Consider the following 20,490-nt stretch of genomic DNA (forward strand, 5'->3'; position numbering starts at 1 on the left):
ATTTATATTGACTTAAATATGAAAAAAAATCTTCTTAACTTAATTGATTCTATCATTTAAACTATGTTCTTTTATTACAATTTTTTGAACCTCGTGCAATTATTATAATAAGAAGAGTAACTGGGGACAAGTTGAGTTACTTCGATTGATTTATCTCATGTTGAACGAAATTTCATATTTAGTTTAAATCAGCTAAGGTTTAGGTCATTTCAAATTTTGGTCGTTCAAGTTTAATATTCAAGTTATTCAGGTTCATATCATGAATGAATACTGACGATATTTATGATGAATGAATACCAGCCTTTAAAAAAGAAAGTTTGAGATATCTAAGATTAGTTGTTTAATTTTGGGTCACTTCAAATTTAAGTCAATTCGAATTTAAATCATTTAGATTTCAAGTTATACCTGATTCGAGTCATTGACTTTTTCTAATCAAATCAAATCTAACTGGATCAAGTTCAAGTTTGGGCAAGTCAAGCAAGCTTTTTAAGGTTCGGATCAGCTTTACCCTCTCTAAGTTATACCTAATGAAGCGCTCATGTGGATGAAAAATGGTAACCTCCATTAGCTAAATGCCGACATGAACCTTTTTGCCACATGACAACGATGACATATGAAAATTGTTCATGTAACATGTTGACATTGAAATTTAAGAACATTTCTTTATTACTTTTTATTTCTCTTTGCCTTTTCATTTTCAATATATTTTAACTATTTGATGAAATATAAACCACGTCATCAAAGCAACGTGGCATTTCCATCTTAGTTGACAAAGGGAGTTAACAACATCAACGATTTTATGCACATAAAAAAGTTTAATTGGGTGTAAATAATATATATATATATATATGTTATAAGGTACAATGACAGATCTATTAAATTTGTCATGAGCCTAATTCTTTTATTGCAATCAATTAAACTCTCATACAATTATTTACATTAAAGAAGGCAATTGAGTGAGCTGAGTAGGGTTTGGTCGATTCATCATGAGGCAAAGAGAATCCGAGTCATTTTGAGTATGGGTCATTTTGGATTCAGATCATCTCGAGTTCAGGTCAATTCAAATTCATATCTATCCAGATTGACATTAAAATTACTCAGATTCAAGTAATTTAGGATCGAATCATTTCATGTTAACTTATTGACTTTTAAAGTAAAGTCAATTTAAGTACCTATTGTTTCGGATAAGTTTTTCAAGTTGTTCAATTTCAGATTATTTCATATTTAAGTCGATTCGAATTATAGATTATTTAGAGTAAGCTTAATTGTTTGTCCGTAGTAAGGCCGTACATATTCGTATTAGTTCAAATTCAACCTAAAAAAAAAGCATCTACAATCTACTATGACATATCGTATTAAATTAGTGATCATTGGATTATCACTAAGTCAAATCATGATTAAGATCTGAACATTTAATTTAATATATTTTGAGTTCAAATCTTCATTTGTCAAAATAAAAGAAAAACTCGTGTCGGATTTAGACAAGCTTAAGTCGAAGGCCAAAGCCCAAAGGCTAAAAGCAATAGACACATACGCCATCCATTGACCAAGGAATAAGCCGGTTGTAGAGGTGAAAGCTGTTTTCAGCAAATATAAGTCTTTATTGGCAGCCCAATGACTTAACCTAAAGTCCAATAACAATAACTTTATAAAATGCAGGTAAAGCAATTCTATACTAGCCAATATAGTGTCTTAAAAAATTCTCTTTTATTTGCATCATAGAGTTTTAACTTCACCGGGGAGGCTAAAAGGTTGAAATTTGTCCTATTAGAATATATTTATAAAAAAATTAAAAATTAACTAATAATTACAAAAATATTTGACAATTATATATCTAAAATTATTTGTGATCTGTCGTGTCCATGTATAGAATAATAATCCTATTTTTTTTAATTAAATTAGGAATGAATAATCATTTTCTTTCTTTTTAATTAAATAAAAATTCTATTCATACTACTTAAAAAATCTCTAAAGTATTTTAAAAATTCAAATAAATCTTTATTCTTTTAATTCGTTTAATCAAACTCTTGTATTTTTATTTTGAATCAAATAAGTTTTTATAACTAATGGTTGGCTCACTATTGTTAACCAAAATAACACTTGTCATTCTATGTCACTTGACATTAACATGTCATAATAAATTATGACATGACATATTTGTCACAGCCCAATTTTCGGGCCATGACTGGCGCAAAGGCCAAATGGGCTCAGCCCACTAAGCCCAAGCAAGCTTACTTAATTGATCTTATATATTAATCATATTCTTTTAGAATCCAAAGCTCGAAATGTTCAAATACTGTTTCTTTAAAAACAATTCCTAAAACCCAATCATACATTCATAACGGCATCATCCACCAATATATTCATAAATAGATTAACAAATGATTCTTAATGTTTCATATTAAATATTCGTATACACATAATTAGACCTTAACCGTCAGCGGAGTGACTCTGGGCACGATTGATAACACTTAGTGTCACGTTAAACCTACCGAGCAATGTATAGGGAGGAGCACATTGTCCTAGGATCCAATCACCTTTAACTCAGGAAACCTAAAACATGAATTTTAAAAACGTGAGTACAAACTCAGTGAGTGAACATAGGAAGGGAACAAACAACTTTAAGGAAGGTTTAGAAATCATGATGCACATTTTGAAAACAATGCAACTAAGTTCAAGTTCTTATTAAAATCCCTCCATTAAACCCTTGGTTATTAAATCATTTCATGATGAAGGAACCATTTTTATCATGAAATCGAAAAAAGAGGAAATTTCCAGAAAACATTTTATCTCACCCAGCTCATGTGCATCCCACCACATCGTGCACATAGTCAGACACCACACCTCACCCAGCTCATGTGCATCCCACCACACCGTGCACATAGCTAGACAGCACATCTCACCCAGCTCATGCATGGTTACATTTGTCACACAATGGTACCATTTATGACAGTGCATATATATATATATATATATATATATATATATATATATATATATATATATATATATATATATGTGTGTGTGTATATAAACATTATACAAAAACATATGGATTCATCCTTTTACACATTTCACATTTCACAACATCAAAACATTTTATCAAGGACTTGTTCCCAGACAATTTTAAAGCAAAAATCGATAAAATTCCTAAATGATTCATTAAAACACGTAAACATTTCCCCAAAACATTTTGAAATGCAAGTTCACTCACCTAGCAACAACGAGATATTAAATCGCTATTTGTTCAGAGGTGTCTCTAACTATTTTCACTGGTCGGTCGCTCGTTATTTACTCTGGCACGCCACCACAGTACTCTAACCTTATCTCTGCACTTCTTAGCAATAATACGAACTCAATATATTTAATTACATACGTATACGGGCAGCACTTCAATCAATTAATCCTTACTCAAATTTATATTTTTCATCCTATCATGAAACCATCTTCAATTAACTCTTAATACATTTTTACTAAAATTACTTATATCCATTGCTTACGTAATTCCTTAGATTATATCACCTGTAACTTATTTATGATGTCACGTGCCTACTTCAACCTTTCTAAATAATTTCTGCCCAAATCCATTTTATATTTCCACACATAATCCACTTATGTGGCAGCAAGAATCATTCTCACTTTCACTCGATTATTTCCTAGTTTACATGCATCGTTATCTATCTAACTTTCAATACTTTGTTTCTCAATCCTCTATCCACAATATTCCTTTTTCATTTCTTTCAAACAACATGCCATACAATCTTAATAATTTTCAACTAGCTTAGGCAAATAAATCATTTCAACAACCATAATTCTTCACAATATTCAACCAACCGTAGGCTTTAAAATATAGTGTTAAGCTTACCGTTTTCCTTTTTCACTTTGAGTCTTTCATGTACCCATGGATTTATTGACTTACATGTTACTAATTTTTCTCCAATCAAGCCAATCTTTTCTGCCACAAGACATTTCTCTAAGTCACTAACTCATTTTCAAAAACTACTCAAGCCAAAAACAAGAATTCTTACCATTCCTTGCTTGAATCACTAAAACCAAGCTTTTTCTTCCTTTCTCTCTTTTTCTTTCTTCTCTTCCTAGGTTTTAGATGTGCTGAAAATTGGGGTTAAAGGCTGTAAATTTAGTGCTCAATAAGTTTGGAGAAGAAAGGAAAAGAAAACATGGAAAGGAAAAATGAAGAAAACTTGGTTTCATGGTGGACAAAGAGAAAATGGCATGGAAGCTTCAAGAATGGTGTGGAGCATGGAGGAGAAGAGGAAAAAACCTTGTTGGAGGAGATAAGAACGGTTTTGGGCTGAAAAAAATCAGAGTCAAAGCTTCCTTTGGAAGCTTTGACCAAACTTCATGTAAAATTATTGTTTTGCTCTTTTTGTTTCTTTCCATTTTAATTTAGCTCTCCCAACACTCATTTAACTCCAATTTCCTTCTATTACCTTCTTTTACACATGTACAAACAAAGTATGAAGTTTGTACTCCAACTCGGTGTTCTCATAATATTTAAAATATTTATTTACCCGCGTTATCTTTACTTAATAAAGACGAGCAGCCCCATTAACGTCATTTTTCTCCAAAATTTTTCTCATTCTTCTTCTTCCCCACTTAGATTGACCATATATTCCTTTTTCATGAAAAATTTCAATATTGAATAAAATATTAATATTTTAATATTATTTTATTTTAAAAATTTCCTCTTGTCTCCTTGGTACCCAAAATACCTTATTATGCCTCAATTCACTTCCGAATCATTTTTTATCTCGTAAATATTTTCTCGATAAAATATTATTATTTTATTAATATTTTCTCGCGTGTGAAATATTTTATCTCAACTGTTCCTTTCATCTTTCATCACTTTTAAACATTATAATTAATCTCAATTGGCATCCAATAAGCTTTATTAGTCACCACATCAAGTACAGGGTATTACAATATTGATATGGCATGATAACATGGTCATGAAAATATTTTCACCTCGCACGTTAGCATCACGTTAACATTATGTCAATGCCACATTAATGCTATGTCAGCACCATGTAGGCATAAAAATGATATATAGTATTTTGACTATTGGTAATTAGTCAATATTTAGTTATTGAAGAGATTAAATGCCTTTTGTCAATGAATTTTCATTAATGTATTTGTACAACATTTATACAACAATAGAATTGACCAGTTCCTACAAGAAAAGCTAGAAAAAGGAAAACTAATATTTACAGATCTTGAAATCATGTAAGTCCTAAAGTCATGCTATGGTCAAGAACAATAATCAAGGAAGTTCCTAAAATTAATATTTCCATTACTTCCCCTTAAATTGGTGCATGGAGCATCGAAATGCCCAACTTGCCAAGGATCTCATGAAAGCGATCACGGTCAAAAGCTTTAGTGAAAATATCTATCAGCTGATTCTGTGTGGAAATGGATCAAGGTACCAAAACATGAGACTGAATAAATTGATGAATGAAGTGACAATCAATTTCAATATATTTTGTTTCCTTGTGGAAAGCAATGTTGGCTGCAATATGAAGTGTTGCCTGATTATCATAGAAAAGAGGTATTAGAGTGTCACAAGGTACTTGTAGTTCTTGTAAAAGATGATCCAACCAGATGATCTCTTTAGTGGTGGTGGCCATAACTCGATACTCTATTTTCGCTAAATAACTAGATACAACCATTTATTTCTTAGATTTCTATGAAATAAGAGAGGATCCAAGAAAAATAATATAACTAGTAGTAGACTTATGAGTAGTGGGGCAACCTGCCCAATCTGCATCATAATAAGCTCGCAATGTTAGTGGGCTTGTACTCGAAAACAAAAGACCCTGGCCTAGTGAACTTTTGAGATAGTGGAGTGCTCTAACAACTGCTTTTATGTGTGATTATCGTGGATCATGCATAAACTGACTGAGGACATAAATGGCATAACTAATATCAGGTCGGGTAACAATGAGATACAAGAGACGACCTATCAATCGTCAATAAACACCAAGATCTAAACATGTAGGCCCAACTTCCAAAGATAACTTATGCTATTGATCCATTAGTGAGATTGTGGGCCTGTAACCTAAAAGCCAACATTGTGTTAGTATGTCTAGAGTATACTTAAGCTAGCTAAGTACCAGTCTTGCTAGAGACCAGGTTATTTCTATGCCAAGAAAATACTTTAACTTCTCGAGATCTTTGATTTTGAATTTGTCATCCAAAAATTTCTTTAAGGAGGCGATGTAGACCAAATTATGAGTTCTTGTGACTATAACATTGTGAGACCTTGACCTTTATAGACTCATAAAGGGAAGTATACGTGATATCCCTGATCAGGGGTAATTTCGTCATTTCCTTAGTAAGCCCATAAAAGTAAGATTTTTAAATAATATTATGGCCTAAGTAGGCCTAAGGCATAAATGAATGGTGAAATTAGGGGTAAAATGGAAACGAAACCAAAATTTTGATGATTTTCATGATAGGGGCAAAATGGCCATTTTTCATCTCGAGTTAAAATTTTAAGTTTTCATGAACTCGAGTATGTCTAGACCATTATGGATCTTGTCCCAGTGTCAAAGGAGTAAAAAGATTGCACAAAGGGTTGCATGAGAACAAGCTAACTAGTCAAGGGCATTTTCGTAATTTTAAGGGAATGGATAAGTTTGGCCTATAAATACTTTTTTCCAGCAGCTTCTTCTCCCATTTTTCCAGCAGCTTGTCTTATTCTTCTTTTTCTCTTTCACGTTGCTTCCAACCTCCATGGAAGCTTGATATGGAGCTTGCATGATTTTCTCTCTCTAACTCTAGTTTTCATACTTTTGAGCCCTTATGAATAGAACCCTTGTATTCTTCCACTCTCTCTCCTTAAAACCCTTGAAAAATCTTATTTCTATACTTTCTCTCACTAGTTAGGCGTTCTAGAGAGAGAAAGAGAGAATTACCCCATTGATTTGGAAGCTATTGAAAGAGAATTCGACTACAAACGAGCCCTAGGATAAGTGATGAACTAAGCTTGATTTTTAGTTGTAAATAATGGCTAGTAATTGGGATTATGAGTTGTTTTATTGTTGAGTATGTTCATTCATTTTATAGTGATAAAGATAGTGAACATAGATAGCCATTTAAAATGACAATTGAAAGCCAGTTAAGAGATAGCATTTAGGGTTTATAATTTGTGAATTAACATAATGGTGATGTTAATGTGATGGTAGGTTCCAAGAAGCCCCATCATCCCATTTAGACAATTAGGGAAAATTAGAGTTAGTGAAAGACTCAATAATATATCAGTGAGTGGACTTGCATTTCAAACTTGTTTTGGGGAATATGAATGATTTTGTCCAACTTGTCTTTGAAAATGTATCTTGGGAACAAGCCTTTGGTGAGTGATTTTATATTGTGAAAATGTGCTATACAATGGGTTATGTGTTATCAAAATATAATAATATGCATGATATGCATTGGGTGCTTATTTGTATATTGATGTGGACTCGGCTATGTACGAGTGGGAGTGCACATAAGTCGTTGCTGACCCGGCTATGTGCGAGTGGGAGTGCGCATAAATCGTTGTATATGAGATGATGATGATGGGAGAGTGTATATGATGATTGATATCTATATATATATACATATATGCTATATGGTTTTAAATGCAAAAATGTGAGCATTTGAATTGTTGAAATTTAAGAGTTTGCATGTGTTACATGTTGCTTTTGTTGTTGAGCAGGATGGCTTTGTTTTAAGGGAAAAGGGAACCTTTTTTTTCTTGATGTTTTTATTCTTGCTGTAGCGAGAAACTCTCAGGTGTTGAAAGGGTAGGCTGGCCGAAAACTTGCTGCAGCGAGAATCCATTTTTGCTGCAGCAAGGCAGGTACAGTAGCTTATAGCTGCAGCGAGATTCATTCTCGCTGCAGCGAAAAACTTTTTGTTTTATGACCAAAATCTCGCTGCAGCAAGATTGAATCTCGCTGCAGTGAAAAACTTTTTGTTTTTCACCTCATTTTGAACAATTGTTGCCCTATTTTCCACTTCTTTGCTACTATATTTGAGCATGGATTTCCAACATTAAGGAATAAGTGAATTAAGCTTAATATGAGGAGGTTTGGTGAAAAACCCTTAGCCAGTCAAGAAACCCTCAGTTAGTTGATAATTTAAATCAAGTGTCACTGTAGCAAAAATTCATTCTCACTGCAGCGAGGACTCGTCATTTATTGACTTGATTTGCATGAATGCTATTAAAGTTTTCACCCTCCAAATCCTTTGTTGAGCATGGACTTTTTCCAATAAGTGATTTTTCTCATGTGGGGTTTACATGAGGGGTTTAATAAGATCAAAAACAATTGCATTGTTTTGAAAAAAAAAAAAGAATGCATCATGATTTCATTAAACATTCCTTATAGTATGCTTGTTCCCTTTCTTGTTCACTCACTGGGTTTATACTCACCGTTTTCAACTTCATGTTTTCAGATCACGAGGCAACCGGTAACTAGGATGAGGTGTCCTTGTAGACGTGTATACATCTTTTGGTAGGTGTCTCGGCATTCAGTAGCTATACATTCATCCGAGTCCCTCCGTTGAAAGTAGAGTATTATTTTGTTGTGTATAGACGAACCTAATGTAAATTGTTAAGATATATGTTGTAGACAATGTATATACACTTGTTTGGTATGCCAGTATGAGATGGCAATGTGTAGTATTATTTTGATTCTAAGTTACGAAATGTGACTTAGCAGTTTATGATGGAATGATAAACATGTCAGATTAATAGGCTTGTTTGGGCTTAGTGGATTACGTCCATTAAGCCCATGTGCCAGTCATGGCTCGAAATTTGGGTTGTGACAAACATCATCTGCATAAATGACTAAAACAACAAAAGATGACCTATTATTATAGGTAATCAAGGAATGGTTGAAAGAGAAGGCTTATAACCAATCTGTAAAACAGAAAAGGTGAATTTCTAGTTCCAATTCTTAAACACTTGTTTAAGGCCATACAGTGATTTCTACAACATGCAAACCCCGTTACTCCACCTCTTAGGCAAACCCTTGTCGTATTTTCATCTATACTTCTTCCGTAAGCTCTTCATGTAGAAAAGTATTGTTCACCTCCAATTGATGCAATGGCATATTCCGAACTGAAGCTATGCTCAACAAACACTAAACTGTGACTAACTTCGCCACAAGTGCGAACTTTTCATGATAGTCCATGTCTTCAATTTGTGTATAACCCTTCACAACTAGATGCTCCTTATATAACTCTATGCTTCCATCTGGGTTGTTCTTAATTTTGTATACCTATTTGGAATTAATTGCTCGTTTCCTTGGAGAAGTGTTTGTAAAACCCATGTATGATTTTTTTTTAGTGCCTGAATTTCTTTTACCATTGCTTTTCTCCAATGTTCATGTTTAATGTCTTGAGAAAATGAAGTAGGCTCATTTAAGGAAAAAATGGACGCTAGGAAACCTTTGTGAGCACTAGAAAATCTTAAATAAGAAATAAAATATAAAAAATGATATACCATCGAGTTGGCCGATGGTTCAAGTGAGTGCAAAGATGAAAATGAAGGCTTAAGAGAAGGAGACAAGTCTAGTTTATACCCAATCAATCGTTGCAAGATTTACCTTGCTCTTATACTTGTCTTCAAAGTAGGTGCTATTAGTCTTGTTTGCACATGAATTTCACTTTGTGTTGATTGTTCTGCATAAATAGCAGCCTTATGAGTTGGTTTTGGCCCAAATACTAGTAGATCAAGTTACTTGGATGCCCCGAGTGATGGATCTGGTAACGTGGGCACACTTGATTCGAGCCGAACTCACGTAGGTAGGTTAAGTCGCATGGGTGCCCTTTCATTGGATCAAACCACACGGTCCACGTTGGGCTCGAGGCCCATAAAGTTTTTGTGAGGTGCGGTCCAATCATGATATATCCAATTTTGAGCACTTGATGGTTGTGAATTGTTAGTTCCACGTGAGGTGTTAAATGAAAAATTTTCTTCACAAAAATAAATATCCCCATATGTATATATATGGTCTGCTGCTAAATCAAAAATGTGATACCCTTGCTGACCATGTGGGTATCCTTAAAAAATCCCAAGCTTGGAGCAAGGTGCAAATTTATCAAGAGGTATGTTGTGCACATGACCATCGCATAGACAACCAAAGTCCGTAGGTGTTCATAAGATAAGACTTTATTAAATAATACTTCATAGAGTGATTTATTTTGCAGGATTGATAATGGCATCCAGTTGATCAAGTAACTGCTGTTAAAACACATTTGCCACAAAATTTAATAGGTAAACTAGCTTGGAATCTCAGTGACATAGCAACTTCCAATATGTGCCTATGCTTTCGCTCCACTCTCCTATTTTATTACGAAGTATCAGTGCAACTCTTCTGAATTTCAACTCCATTAGCTTAATAATACTCAAGTAAGTCACTATGCCAAAACTCTATCCCATTATCTGATCTCACAATTTTCACCTATAAACCAAATTGTGTTTGAACCAATATGAAAAAATGCAACAAGCAAACATGCATTTTAGATTTATACTTCATAAGGTACATCCATGTCGTTTTACTGTGATCATCAACAATGGTTAAAAAATAGTGTGCACCAAGTAAAGACAAATGGTCATTATGCCCCCAAATATTAATATGAATTAATTTGAAAGGTCTTCTTGATTAATTTAGACTAATAAGGACAAATAAACGGGTTTGTTTTGCCCTACAGTAAGCATCACAAAACAAATTGTTGCTAACATGAAAAGATTAACCATCAACCAAAGACATTCGGTTCATCGGTAAATGTCCCAATCTGCAATGCCAAATATCTACATTCTTTGAGTTCTTTACCATCAAAGCCTTCCCTTCTCTCACTAGCTCCAAATAAAATAGCATGTTTCGCACTTTACCCGTTCCAATCGGCTTCATCAAAGGTAGGTCTTGTATCACACAAAAATTTGATAAAAATGTGAATGCACAATTCAAATCTTTTGTCAATTTGCTGATAGAAAGTAAATTATCAAAATTTTGGCACGCCAAAAACTCCTTCCAATGTTAATTTATCATTTAATTGAACACAGCCCATTACATGCACTGGTACTGATTCACCATTGGGTGTTTGACTTGAGCAATGTTGGGTTTGACAGTCCTTTGGTACAAAAGGCCTAATTCACTTGCAATATGATCCATCGCATCCGTATCTATGATCCATGGGTTCAAATCCAAAACACGATCCTTACTAGAAAAATTTACCATTAGATTGACAGCTAGGTTGGTTGAGTTTTCAATTGTTCCCTGTTCATCGTTCACTCCTTTCATGTTCCCAAGAAGTGCCAAAACTTGCTATTGAAATGGATTGAACACTGTTAAGCTACTATTTCCATTCGTGACTACCACCATTGCCAATCGTTCTACTTATTACTTGTGTATGTCTGAGCGTTACTGGTTAGACTGGTTCAGTCGCCAACGTGGCTACCAGTTTGTTAAGTACCCAATAATTTCCTAACATTTTTTTTTTTTGCATGACTTGTTTTGCAATAGTGAGAACATCGTCCCTTATTGGATTGCCTAGGATGATTATCCATGCCTCATCATTTGTTGTTACCTCTTCCTCAACTTCCAGCAACTGCGTTTGCTGTTGATTGCAACCCTATAATACTAGCCAAAAAAATGGCCATCTTTATACCCAGTGATTATGCAACATTCACGAGCTTCTACTTTTCCTCTTATGCCACCACTGCATATGCTCGCCCAATGTTTGGTCGTGGTTCAGTACTTAGAACTTGTGAATGAAAGATGAAGAACTCTTCCCCCAATCCCATGAGAAAATCAAATAACTTCTCTTCTTCTTACATTTCTTGCACCTTTCTCAATGTTCCACAAGTGCAGCCACAATTACATTCCAAGATAGGTCAAAAGGATTAGATCTCATTCCATATTGATTTTAGTTTCCCATAATAAGAAGAGATAAAGTTTTTCTCCTGTTGTAAAAGTGCAATTGCATCCCTCAACTCATATACACAAAGAACAACCCCTTGTGTGTAGTGTTCCTGTAAATGGTTCCATAATTCCTTTGCAATATCAACATGTGCAATAGTGTTTTAGAGCTCCTTACACAACACATTTACAAGTCATGATTGGACTATTGCATTGCATTGCATTGAGCCCACGATTGAAAATCCAAAGTTGATACATTTTACCTTTTGATTGATCCATCCATAAAACCTTCTTTGTTTTTGGATTAGAACATGTTCAAAAAATTCTTTCTCCAGGTAAAGTAATTTTCATCATACTCAACCAAAGGATGAGCCACAAACATGAAGCCTGGATGATTAGAGGGATGCAAGTAATATGGAGAATTAGTGTCGATTGCCTTGCCTCATGATGCATTACAACTCGCTACCAATCCTTCACTTTCCTAACTTGCCTGGCCCTTGTCTTCGACCATGATTTTAATGATTGAATTGCTTGGTCACTATAACTTGGCTCTAATACCATAAAAAGATTAAATGTCTCTTTTCAATGAATTTTCATTGATGTGTTCGTACAACATTTATACAATAATAAGACTGACCAGTTCCTACAAGAAAAGATACAAAAAGAAAAACTAGTATTTATAAATCCTAAAATCATGTAATTCTTAAAGTCATGCTATGGTCAAGAACAACAATCAAAGAAGTTCCTAAAATGAATATTTCTATTAGTTATAACATTTTATTCAATCTAAAATAAAAATACACAAATTTGATTTAACACAATAAAAGAATAAAAATTTATTTAAACAGTTTAAGTACCTTTTCAAGTATTATATCTAAATTCTACAAATGTTAAATTTTTGTCAAGAAAGTTTTTCAACTTATCCAATCATTTAAACAGGTTGGAATTTTTCATTAAAACGTGCTTTTCCAATTTTATTCTCGTTCAATAAAACTCCTTGAAAAGACAAAATCTTTGGAGAAAAAGTCAATTCAACACACAAAAAGTTAACAACCCATCTTCAAACCCTCAGAGTTGAATCATACTTTAGCTCAATGGCACCAAAAACATTATCAGAGGAAAAAAAAGAAAAGTTCCACTGAATCATCTAAGAAGGAGAAGAGCCAGAGAAACAATATTCGCAACATACATTTCTCATCAAAAGCCAAAAGAAGAGTATTTGATAAATTTATGCTTCAAAGAAAGTAGTCCATGGCAGTGTGATTGATTTAGATATGTTTAATATTGATTTTCGATGGCCATACATTGAAAATCTAAGAGAACTAAGATGGTATGACTATTTGCATATGAAGAGGAGAGTATATGAAGACCTTGTCAGAGTGTTCTATTCAAATTGAACAACAGTCTATGAAGGCAAAGATGATAAAAATGAAGTTGATCACGATCATAAAAAATAAATAAATAAAAACATTAAATTTTCGCTATGGTTATTGAAAGTTGAATCAAACAATTTCTTTTGGGACTAGTGTTGAGGTCAACAAATGTGGTCAAAAAACCTAGGAAGTCCCTATATTAAGTTATTTTATTCAATTTAGTCCCTTCACTCAAAATCGTAATAATTTAGTTTCTCGATTTTGGGAATTTCTTCAATTTAGTCTTTCCCTCTAACAGCATCCAATTTTGTCATTAAAAAAGATGACGTCAATACTGACGTTGCACATTTTGATGATGTGGCATTGTCATGATGATGTAGTAATGCCACATGGCACTAATATGATGACATTGCAATGCTGATGTGGCACTAATATGCTGGCTTGTCAATGCCACGTGGTAGATTAAAAAATTTTCAAAAAAATTTATGCCACATCATAGGGATTAAATTGAACAAAAATTTATAGTACAAGGATTAAATCAAACAAAATTGAATGTTCAGGGACTAAATTGAAAAAATATTTAAGTAGATGATAAGTATACTATTAATAAGCTAAATATTTAAGTGTAAAAGATCTATGATGTTAAAAAATATATAAATATTTTATTGCTTGATTATTTGATTATAGAATATGTACATTAATTTATTTTTTTGCAAAAGCTAAGTTTGAATTCTCCTTCTATAAAAACAATTTGAAAAAAATTTCATACCTAAAGCCAAATTTAGATGAATAACTTAAATTATATTGAAATAAAATAATATAAAAAGACTAAATGAATTATTTTTTTTCTTCTATTTATATTAGTACAAAAATTTAAAATTTCTTTGACTTAGTTTTTAACTTAAACTGAATTCAAATTAGCAAAATAGGTTGATTTGGTTTTTACTTTTAAAAAACTAAGAAGAGAGACATGAAGTTAACATTGATTAGAAAAATAATTCCTTGTTCCAATTTGCTTAATTTGGGCATGACAAACCTCTTATTACACCTATAGAATCTAAGCTACTCCACCCCTTTAATTTTTATTTATTTTTATATTTTTATTTTGTTTAATATTTCAAGTTATATTTTTTAGGTTGAAATTTTCTAAATTAAAGACTGCATGTATGATTAATAGAGTTAATTATAATTGTAAATATTTGCACCATTTTATTTAGTATTTACAATTTTTTTGTAGATCCAAATTCATAATTTAAATTTAAATTTAGCAAAATTTGATTGTGGTATTTAAACTTAAATATAATCATTTTATAAGAAACCTTGAGTAAATTTTAAAAAAATAGAGTAAGGGTTGAATAATTCTAAAAGAATGGGTATTTGTAAATTGTGAAAGTTGTAAATAAATCAACTGATTTTGATAATTTGAGTTCAGCTCAAATTAAAAACTAAGTCAAATATATTTCAAATTTTTATACTATTATAAATAGAAGTAAAACGAATTTATTTAATCTTTTTATATTATTTTATTCTAACATAATGCAAGTTATTCATCTAAATTTGGCTTTAAGTATGAAATTTTTTTCGAAATTTCTTTTATAAAAGGAGAATTCAAACTTGATTTTTGTAAAGAAAATAAATTAATATACATAATCTAGAATTAAATAATCAAGCAAGAAAATATTTATATATTTTTTAACACCATAAATCTTTTACACTTGAATATTTGGCTTATTAATAAGTATAACTATCATCTACTTATATTTTATATTTTTCTAATATTTTTTCAATTTAATCCCTCAATTTCTCAATTTTGTTCAATTTAGTCTATGTACTATATATTTTTATTCAATTCAGTCTCTATGATGTGACACAAATTTTTTGATCTATCACGTGTCATTGACACGTCAACATATCAATGTCACGTTAGCATCACCACATCATCATATTAGTGCCACGTGGCGTTACCACATCATCACTCGGTGCCATATGGTAAGCCACATCGTCATATTGGTGTCACGTCATCAAAATGTGCCACATCAGTGCTGATGTCATTCTCGTCAATAGTAAAATTGGATGTCATTAAGGGAAGGAACTAAATTGAAGTAATTTTCAAAATCGAAGGATCAAATTGTTGCGATTTTAAATAGAAGGACTAAACTGAACAAAATGTCCTACTATATGGACTTTTCAAGTATTTTGACCCAACAAATTTAGGTGCAAAAAATAATAAATTGAAATGCATTTTCAATTTTCACGTGAATCACAAAATTAGGATTTAAGTATAACTAAATTGACTGTTACTTCTTTTATGCAAGTTCGACCCTTGGGTAAGACCACACAAGCAAGGGCTTTAGGCCCCAAATTTGAAAAAGTTTCATATTTTTAAAATAATAATAATATAATTAATTATATTAAAAATATATTACAATTAAGATAATATATAAAATATATACCTAAACCCTACACCCAAATACATATTTATTTTCTCTCACTTCCACATCCCTATTAATTCTGAACTAATTATTTCATTTCTTATTAAAAATATGTAAAAGTCAAAAATAATAAATAAAATGACATATTTTCTAACTTCTTTATTTATGTGTCTAATAAATCTTAATTTTTTATCAATTCTTAACTATTTTTTTCAATTTATAATATCCACTCTTGATTTTTTCTTTCATCATTTACTTTTCTTCCTTTAACTTTATATGTCCTCCAAAAAATACACAGGAATCTATTATATTATTATCTTCAGAAAGCTATGAGCCTCATTTAGGATTTGTAATAAACATTCAACAATTAGGTATTATTGTTCTAATCTTTGTAGACTTGTTTATTTTAATTTAGTGTTTATATTGTATTATTATATTATCTTTATTTTATGCGATAAGTAATATATTTGAATTAGAAATTTTTATTATTGATTTTATATTAGCCATTTAAAAAATATAAAATAATTATAATAATTAAATATTTTTTATACTTCATAATAAATATTTGAATATGGTAAATCGAAAATATGAATTTGATTACTCAAAGTTATAAAAAATTTCTTAATTTTAATAAAAAGGTCTCATTTGAATATTTTATTTTAGGTCTTTATTTCATCCAAGTACCCCCTAATCAATGTTACTTTAAAAAGTAAAAAGGAAAATTAGCATGATAAACATGGGGTATATAATGAGAAGAGATGTAAGAAAAGAAAGGACCACAATCCTACGAGGTTATCAATTTTGAATTGGCCAAGCAGAGTTGATGATGGATGAGAGGACAAATAATGAAAAGCTATACTGATTCCAACAAGCAACCTAAAACCACATGCATATACCCTCCTCCGGATAGGATCAAATTCTAGTTAAATAGCATGGCCTCCCCATGTGATGAAAGATTGAAGACCTTGGGAATTGGCAAGGAGAAAAGAAAGGGAATATACACGACCTGGTTGATCGTACAGGATTGCATAGAGAGAGAGTGTGTACTGTTGGCTCTTCATCATACATGATGTATCTAAAACCATGTGAAAGCTAACATGCATGAAAATGGGGGCACACTATTTGGGCAACATGCTTGTGCACGTGAAGGGATGGGAACAAGGAAAAGACTAAAAAAGGGAAATAAGCTAGTATATATGGGTAGAGATATTTTGTGGTTGTAGTCGTGTCCATGGACTCTACTTGTTTTTAATTATCCACCTCTCATACAAAATTTTGAATTCGTCATTATCTAAGACTTATGATAAAAAATACTTTGCAATTTTTTTATACAGCTTTAATTAAATAATTTTCTTGAGAGGGATCATATCAATGATTCAATTTAAAACAAAAATTAAAAATTAAGAGGTGATGGCCGTCACCCCAACCACCACCTTCTGTACCCTATTACTTTGGAGAAAAGAAAAAATTTTTAATTCTAGTCTTATCAATAAACTCAACTTTATGCTTTTCAAAAAAAATAAACTCAACTTTATAATCAATTATATCTGCGTACACTTGCATTCACACATCGTAATATACAAACTCATTTCCTTTATATATATATATATATATATAGATAGAGAGAGAGAGAGAGAGAGAGAGAGTTTGAATCCAAGATTAAAACAATAAAGCACTTTGCAAAGCCAATATAGGAATCACTTAGATTGGTGAATTCAAATGTAAAACTTTTTTTCGTATATTATTGATCCATAACGTTTGCAGTAACCCTTTGGCATTTCGGATAGGCCACTATACAACCACCAAAAGGAAGGGCTTTTGGTGGATGCATATATAATTGTGTGATTCACTCAATTCCAAGTATCTAAATCCAATTATAAGCAGATATAAAGTTAAACATAGGACTGACATAAATATGATTAAGGGCTTTCATGCTGAGTGCCTCATAATTAATTGTTTTCATTCATAATTTAGACATGAGATTCCATGTGCTATGATGGGTTTTTGACTACCTTTTTTTTTCCATAAAGATTTGTAATGAGAAAACAAGCTACCTTTGCACCTTCTTGTCTCTCATGATTTTGTCATTTTATAATCATAAATTGAATTCCCAATCTTCAATATTCCATCTATCATTTCCTTCATTTTATTTCTTTTAATTAAGAAAAAAAGTATTACTAGCATGCATTCACTATTATTCATATATATAACATTGATTTCTTGTGAGTGTTTGAAAATAAGAAAATGTAGGAAATAAAACCATTTATCATAAAAAAGAAGTACTACATATAATTTACATTATATAGTACTTTCATTAATCTATGGTTTAAATTTATTGGTGGCCTGATGTATTAATATTGCAATCATGAAATGTTCAAATGCATGCTAGCTAGGTAAAAGAACCTAAAACAAAAACCCATTATTCTTAAACTCACTAACATTAATATGGGGGACAAAATAAGTTCCCAACTAAGATGATTAATCATGGAGCATGGGGTTAGATTAAAAGAAAAGAGCCCACCAACATTTTAAAAACTTTTCAAAAGATTATTTGATTACCAAAAGACATAATATATATAGATAGAATATATATGAAGGATAAAGACAAAAGCTTCAGCCTTGTATTGTTGTAGCTTTGTAAACATTCTTTTCCCTCTCAATAAAGTAGTAGTACTGTCTATAATAAGAAGCGATTAGCAAATACATTAAAGCAAAGAGTTAAGATAGAGAAATAGAGAAATATATACCCTAAAGCAAAGAGATCAATTAAGGCATATGTAAATTAATTTCCATTTCACAAAGATCATTTTTCTTTTTATATCAAACGGTTAAATTTTCAAACTCACACGTTATAACAGTTTAACTAACTGCATAATTAATATTAAAAAAATATATATTTACATATATTATATTATATTTATATATTATATTTCCACGTAAAGATAATACATTACAAATGTTTTCTATAGATATTTTATAGTTTGGAAGCATTGTAAAAATTAAGAAAATTGTTCTTTAATATTAAATTATAATATAATGTTCTCTACAGATTTGACATTAGGATTTCAATGGGGTAATTGCCCCACCCTAGATCTCTCTCTCTCTCTCTCTCTCTCTAACTAAAAGAGAAGATATTCTGAGATCAAAAGAAATTAAGAAAAATCCAAAGCTACCAATTAATTATTTAATATTGGGAGTCGACAGGATTTTATATTTTAAGTTGTTTGGGTAGTCTTTGTTTGACAGGATTGATATTCTGTAATCCCAAAGCTTAAGCCTTTTTGATGCAAGCAAATCAAGTGAAGAAATTTTGACAATCCAGCATACTGACATGTGGGGTCCAAAAATTGTTGGAAATTGTAAGCAAGAGTGATCTTCCCATGCACACATTAGACAACAAATGAATCACTCTTCCAAAAGTGATTATGAGAGATTAAAAAAAGAGTGCTTTCCTTTTCTTCTTCTTCTTCTTCTTCTTCTTCTTTTTCTATTGAGATAATGATGAGGATGATAAGTCATTGCAGATTTTCTCAAAAGAACAATGCTTTACTTCTTGTGGAATTATACTTAAATTTTGCTAGGCCATGTTTCAAGTGCTGGACAGTTTGCTTTTAACATAAAAGCACTTTCCAAGGTTGAGTAACTTGAAATCAACCATGATTTCTAAAACTGGCGGCTGCTGCTACCCTTTTCTGGTAGGGGATCATGTAATAGAGCAAGGTTGGAATCTGATCATTCAATGAATATTAATCTCTGGACTGTTAGATTTTGCAATTGCAGTCTGTCTGCGTATCCTAGATATTGCTACAAATTAAATGTATTCTTACGGATCTATTAACATACAAAAATGGCACATTTTGAAATAAGATGTAGAGGTAGCTCCAGTAATTAAGATTTCAGAATAATACAAAACTGGGGGATTAAAAAATGACTAGGTTATCTTGTCAGGGGAGTCAAAAAGTGTTGCTTTTAAAGAAATCAAAGGATCTGTGCTGGATGGATATCAGGTAAAAGGAAAAGGCGAAGAAGAGCAGTAGGAAAACAAATAGAATGTTCACTGAGAGAGACAATGCATCACCATGGTCTCCAAGAAACTCAAACCTCTTTCACATTGGCTGCCCACTGAATGAGACATTTCTTTGTTCTTTTTTGGACAAAAAATATGTAGAGAACAGGACAACAAGAACTGCAGAAAAATATTAGCTGTCTGTCTTATATGTAAACTTTATTAAACATGACTTGTCACCCTGGAAATTGTCACTCATGTTAACTGGATTCTTTCTTACTGCCAAGTCAATTTGGTGATTCTTCCCCCCATTTCTCTGAACTAGTAATTAATCCTAATTTGGGGCAACCCCTTTCAATTTCCTGCTCGAAAGCAATATCGATCCTTGCATTCACACCAGGAGGCCCAAATCAAGCAAAGTACTGTGCTGTTACCAATGCCCCAAGGAAAAAGAGAGGAGAGAAAATGGAAGAAAAGGTTCATCTTAAAAGAAGCATTGAACCTTCGGTTCCTCATTACTTTTTTGCACTTTCCAAATTTTATATTCCTTTTTTCACCCAATCGAACTTATCATCAAGAAAATAGCATTAATATATACCTCCATATACTATCCAAAGTAATCTGTAAGCTTTTGACTTATCGGTCGGTATTCACATTTTAATGGTGGGATTGATGTGCATCCTCAACCCATACCCATAGTCCCTCTTTATATAAGAAAACCACATAAAGAAATGATAGAATAGGCCGCTGCA

General features: G+C 31.9%; 1 non-coding gene across 1 annotated transcript; it reads left to right on the forward strand.

The window, feature by feature from the left end:
* The first annotated feature begins 14,273 nt into the window (after positions 1–14,273).
* Positions 14,274–14,366, forward strand: LOC148761994 (small nucleolar RNA snoR8a). Its single transcript, XR_016027262.1, has one exon. It is a non-coding gene; the product is annotated as a small nucleolar RNA snoR8a (small nucleolar RNA).
* Positions 14,367–20,490: the final 6,124 nt, after the last annotated feature.

This window comes from Theobroma cacao, chromosome 6 (assembly GCF_053813885.1).
Source record: "Theobroma cacao isolate CCN51 chromosome 6, ASM5381388v1, whole genome shotgun sequence".
Classification (NCBI taxonomy): domain Eukaryota; kingdom Viridiplantae; phylum Streptophyta; class Magnoliopsida; order Malvales; family Malvaceae; genus Theobroma; species Theobroma cacao.